Genomic DNA, 6,523 nt, shown 5'->3' on the forward strand with positions numbered 1-6,523 from the left:
AAACTCCCAAGATTGTTTGACAAATTATTGACATGGCTAATAATAATAATAAAAAGAATGTGGTCACAACACAGAAGCCTGTGAAGAGTCGTGTAACAGTAGCACTTTATTATAGCATGGTCTCTGGCCTCATAAACACTGCATAATATCTGAGGGAAGAGAGCTGCAAATCACTCAGTACATTTACACCGTGTAATACCATCATGCTAACACAAGGGGGCTGTATTTCAGAACGTACTTTTTTGGGGAACATGTTGCAAAAATTGTGACATAGCTTGATTAGGCTTCTTAGTAAGATGTTCAATTCTCTTTTTTTCTGTTAAACAACACCATCAAATCATGTTAATTTGTCCTCAGTTAGAGCACCCCCCTTCCCCCCCCCCCCCCCCCCCCACACAGCTCCTGTGGTTTAGTGAGAACTGCCCCCACGCTGTCTTATCACAGAGGACGCACACACACACACAGAGCCAGTGGTTTCAGAGAAAGAGGCACACACACACACACACACACACAAACCTCATCATCCCTTATCACCAGCCGGACCTGCACACAGGTAATATCATCACTGCTCTCCTCGCTCACTCTCCCACTCATGTACTGAGACCAGAGCACCGCTGCTCAGCCTGCCTCCCACAACAAGACAAGAAAGGGAACCAGTGGGAGCTTTCAGTCTGGCTGCCGGTGTCTTCATCGCTGTCAGAGCTCTGCCTCAACACTCAAGTGCAGCAGGTAAGATTTGTTTTCAGTACTGCTCTGTAGAAACTACCTCTCTGTGCTGTGCCTTTATTAACTACCTGTGCAATTAACTGCTGTGGTGAGGGGGGAGAGATAATCAAAACTAAAAACTAAAAACATTATTTGGTCATTTTTCAATGTCAAATAGTAGAGTAATAAAAAAATTAGCCTGCGATACAAAACTGCTGCCAGTTGATGCTATGAAAAGTTGCAGGAGTGATTCCCCAGTGAAATAACAAGATGCCATATTGACGTCTACACAGCAGGGACCTGGCCAGATACTGCTTTGACTGACGGTGGTTGAGCTGCTGAATTATCTGACTTTTTGCCATTCTGCTCTTTTTCAGCTGTTGTTTTTGTAACTATATATCTTTCCTCTCCTTCTCTGCTCTGCTTCTTTCACTCTTTATTTGAGTTGTTCTTCAATCATTTCTTTAGAATTTGAAATCCCACCTCTGCCACCCTTCAAAAATATTGCTTTCCCCCTCCCCTCTTCCTCTCTGTCTCCATCTCTTTGTCAGTCGCCTGGTTTTCCCAACGCTCCCTCTCTCCCTCGCCCCTTGTCTGTGGTGTTCAGGAGCTGGATTTGTTTGCATCAGTTGATGGTTTTGGTCCAGAGAGAATGGAACAGTTCAGTGAGCCAGTGGGAGGCCAGCGTTAATTTTTTACACACACCGTCTTTCCACCAACCCTTCCATTCCTCTTGAGATGGGTTCTAATAACCTCTCTCTATTAATATTGAACTTGTACCCAACCAGCCAACAGGTGCAGACAGACACAGACTTCCTCAAACTAAAGCTGATTGCCCTTTAAAAAAGAAAGAAAGAATTAATTACTTCATCATTTTGAAAATATTTCGTTTCAGCAAAATACAATTCAGCACAAAGACTTTCACAATGCTTTCAATTGTGTTTATTATTATTATTATTATTATTATTATTATTATTATTATTATTATTATTATTTTGTTGATGTTAGAGCAGTTGTTTTTGTAAAAGGTGTGGTTGTTTTCACAGTGCTTTGTAAAATGGAGGAAAGTTGCTTCTATGAATAAGAATTTGAAAATGTATTTCCAGCAGGGGCTGTTAGCAGAGAGTGCAATGTGATGTTTTAATATCTAAAAGCTCGTCTTTATGGAGAGATCAGGCCGCTGCTGCTGACAGAGTTACATTTTTGTATTTTTTTTTAGTTAATTATAAAAAAATTATGATAAGACTGAAATGACTCCCTGTTTGCGCATGGATGTAAATATTGGTACAGCCTTTTGTGTGAAATATTGTGAGGTTTCAGTGCAACTTGCACGTTCTCTTGCTTGTGGGTTGTTTGTGCGAGCGTGAAAGTATTTTTGCAGCAGAGCAGCTCAAATTCTTCAGTTCCTGTTCCACAGCGGAAAATAAAAGAACTTATTGCAATGTCCATTATGCAATTCAAACGTATTGCTGATAATACAGGACACAAGTTCATTTTAGAGACCCACAAAGATATCAAAATATTTCAAATGGATGTTCTGAGATCAGTTCTTTAGAGATACTGCGGCACAACTAATAGGCCTATTAAATAAATATTTACTGTATTATTGAAACCCATCATCTCGAGTTATGTTGTATTTTTTAAGTGCCGTTAATTAAAGGATAGGTTTAATGTGCAGCAGCATCGCGCCCCTCGAGCAGCAGTGTGCATGAGACCTGTGAGGCAGAAACTGTGAACTCCTATCACAAGAACACAATGGCAGCAACTTCTAACACATTTTTCTTGGTTTCAAAACAAGTGTGAATTTCATTCCAGCACCTGCTCACACAGCACATTTTTAAAATCCAATTTAAAAACACAGATTTGTTTGCGTCGGCTTATTCTTGGAGCTGGATTGATTGGCCAATGTCCTTTTTTCTTTTTCTTTTATTGAGTTTTTATTGTAAAATGCTCTGCAGGACGAGTGCTAGATAAAAGCAAATCCTATTGCATTGTGTTGCATTGTGTTGCATTGTATTGCATTGTGTTGCATTGTGTTGCATTGTGTTGCATTGTGTTGCATTGTGTTGCATTGTATTGCATTGTGTTGCATTGTGTTGCATTGTGTTGCATTGTGTTGCATTGTGTTCTTACCAGAGCAAGTAATCCACAGCTTCCTGAGGTTGTGATGCACTGACGCTCGTTATTATATCACATGCATACTGAGTTTCTCATAGACACGGAGAGCAGACAAAGACCCCCAAATCTGCTGCTTTTAAAGGGTGGCTTCATTCCCCGGGGGTCCCTCTTTCTAACCTGGATCCCACAGCAGGTATATCCGGGTTACAGCTTGGGAAAATGTTTTCTGCTAAAGAACTTGTTAAGGGTTAAAGTACCAATGCATTTTATAGTGTGATATACTGTTCATTAGTATTTCATTTTTTTAAAGCAATGTTAAGTTTAATATAAATGATTGCATCCAGTATATAAATAGATTTCATATTTGGGGTAATATTTTGATTTGCTTTAGCCAGTCATTGGGCCTGTTACTTGTTATTTTTGCTTGGCCTTCAGTTGATGTGAGGCTTTTGATTGAGCTGGAATAATTCGATTGCTATACATTGCATGTTCATCTTAACAGCAGTGGCTTCCTTATTTATTTAAAACAAAAACATGAATTCCACATTTATGAAATGGCAATGTTGAAACATAACATCTTTGACACTCTCCCCAAATCTGTATTATTAAAAACATATTCTCCCCTTTATAAAAATCGTCTTGCTATAAATATAACAGTGTTTAGTAACAGGTGCAAAAGACTGAGTTACTCAGCTGTGTAATTCTTTGAGCTACAGTATTAATGAAACCTGAACTACGTTCTTTAAAAGCGTCCAGATTAACTGTGGCTTAACGACACTGTAAAAAGCGATTATGCTGTATCTCCACTGGACCGATTACTTACTGAAAGTATGTTCAGAATTCATTTTATTATTTATTTATTAGCAGACGCCCTTATCCAGGGAGACTTACAGTTGTTTCTAAATATTACGATACAAATTATCACATTACAAAATATCACATTTCAGAATATCACAAAATATCACATTACAAATTATCACATTACAGAATATCACAAAATATCACATTACAGAATATCACATTACAAAATATAACATTACAAAATATCACATTACAGAATATCACAAAATATCACATTACAAAATATCACATTACAAAATATAACATTACAAAATATCACATTACAGAATATCACAAAATATCACATTACAGAATATCACATTACAAATGATCACATTACAAAGTATCACAGAATATCACATTACAAATGATCACATTACAAAGGATCACATTACAGAATATCACATCACAGATAAGATCCATTATAAAGTGCAGTAAAATCAGTAGAAAATAAGGCATGGCAATAAAACCACGCACCCATGCATTATTTTATATTTCTAAATTAACTGGGAAAACAGTTCAAATAGATTGATGTATTTATTTACTAATTAAATAACCATCTAAATAGCCACAGTGATAGGCCTAAATGAACACATTTGAATCTGATAATACATTAACATAATATATATTTTTTATTAGTATTTCAATCTTGCCACAGCAATGGGAAATAACAGTAGGGGCTACACCTGGATTTACCATAAAAAAGCAGCTAATTTAAAAAAAAAAAAATACTTTGTGGGTTAAGAAAATGCAGCCATTCCGGTTCATTTTCAGAGGCTGTATTTTCTCTTTGCAACGCCTGTCTGCAATTTCTTGAAGTTATATACCACACTGTATTTATGAAGTTATATACCACACTGTATTTATGAAGTTATATACCACACTGTATTTATGAAGTTATATACCACACTGTATTTATGAAGTTATATACCACACTGTATTTATGAAGTTATATACCACACTGTATTTATGAAGTTATATACCACACTGTATTTATGAAGTTATATACCACACTGTATTTATGAAGTTATATACCACACTGTATTTATGAAGTTATATACCACACTGTATTTATGAAGTTATATATCACACTGTATTTATGAAGTTATATACCACACTGTATTTATGAAGTTATATATCACACTGTATTTATGAAGTTATAAAACCACACTGTATTTATGAAGTTATATACCACACTGTATTTATGAAGTTATATACCACACTGTATTTATGAAGTTATATACCACACTGTATTTATGAAGTTATAAAACCACACTGTATTTATGAAGTTATATACCACACTGTATTTATGAAGTTATATACCACACTGTATTTATGAAGTTATATATCACACTGTATTTATGAAGTTATATACCACACTGTATTTATGAAGTTATATACCACACTGTATTTATGAAGTTATATACCACACTGTATTTATGAAGTTATATATCACACTGTATTTATGAAGTTATATACCACACTGTATTTATGAAGTTATATACCACACTGTATTTATGAAGTTATATACCACACTGTATTTATGAAGTTATATATCACACTGTATTTATGAAGTTATATACCACACTGTATTTATGAAGTTATATATCACACTGTATTTATGAAGTTATATACCACACTGTATTTATGAAGTTATATATCACACTGTATTTATGAAGTTATATACCACACTGTATTTATGAAGTTATATACCACACTGTATTTATGAAGTTATATACCACACTGTATTTATGAAGTTATATACCACACTGTATTTATGAAGTTATATACCACACTGTATTTATGAAGAATTTATTATTTAGGCTGTATGGTGAAATGTAGGCCTACAGGCAATAAAAACACATTTAATAATAATAATAATAATAATAATAATAATAATAATAATAATAATAATAATAATAATAATAATAATAATAATAACATGTTTAGGGATTGTTTGAGGAGCAGGCGTCTGCTGGTATTTTAAGCATTTCTCTGGTGATATAATATTTGTGAAGACACTCACCAGTAGAAAAACAACTTTCCTGGTTTATTAACACAGTGCCATGTACCAGCCTCGCTGATACAGGAGCCACAGGGAAGTCAAATATAAAACAGCACTTTAATGATAGGCAAAATCTGAAACGTGTTGAAGACATAAATATGTGAACACGGAGTCCTGTTCATTTTTAAAAGGTCTCTGTAACGTTATTATATAACAGCTCTCAGCGGGGAAGCACCGGCAGACCATCCTGTGTGCACACAGCAGCACTGAAAGACACTGAAGACAGAACACCGCTAACGAGATACAAAGCATTCTCTTAATGCCCTTCATTAAAACACAGCTTTGCACTTGCCATGATAAATGTGATGCTATTTATTATATAGTACTGCAATAACAACATGTAGATGCTTTAATAAATACTAATACGACTACTACTAATAATAACGCTATTTTACACGGTACTGCACTGGTCGTGTGGTTTGTCCTCCCCGCTGTGCTGAGAGGAGTTTTGCCGACGCGGAAAATGTCTTGTTTTAGATCGACGTGCTGTTGCTTCCCACACGGCGTTTCAGACACTCCACGTCGGCGGGGTTGAGCGCAGGGGCTCATTCTCACGACGCTCTGAAGGTCCTTTAGCCGCACAATTAGAATCATTATTGTTAGTTTCACATTACATTGATTACACCCCTGTTCTCACTCTAGTGTCTAATGTGGAATCACATGTGAACTGGGAGGTAAATATATCTAAAATACACTAAATATCTATCTATCTATCTATCTATCTATCTATCTATCTATCTATCTTTCTATCTATCTATCTATCTATCTATCTATCTATCTATCTATCTATCTATC

At 35.4% G+C, this 6,523-nt stretch overlaps 1 protein-coding gene across 1 annotated transcript in view; it reads left to right on the plus strand.

Moving 5' to 3' along the window:
- Positions 1–485: 485 nt before the first annotated feature.
- Positions 486–6,523, plus strand: part of LOC117968486 (nuclear factor interleukin-3-regulated protein-like) — a 16,247-nt gene continuing 10,209 nt past the window's right edge. The window contains exon 1 of the mRNA XM_034916156.2: positions 486–729. The gene's annotated coding sequence lies outside the window, so the exon portion shown is untranslated. The remainder of the gene's footprint in view (positions 730–6,523) is intronic.

The sequence above is a fragment of the Acipenser ruthenus genome, chromosome 49, assembly GCF_902713425.1.
Source record: "Acipenser ruthenus chromosome 49, fAciRut3.2 maternal haplotype, whole genome shotgun sequence".
NCBI lineage: Eukaryota > Metazoa > Chordata > Actinopteri > Acipenseriformes > Acipenseridae > Acipenser > Acipenser ruthenus.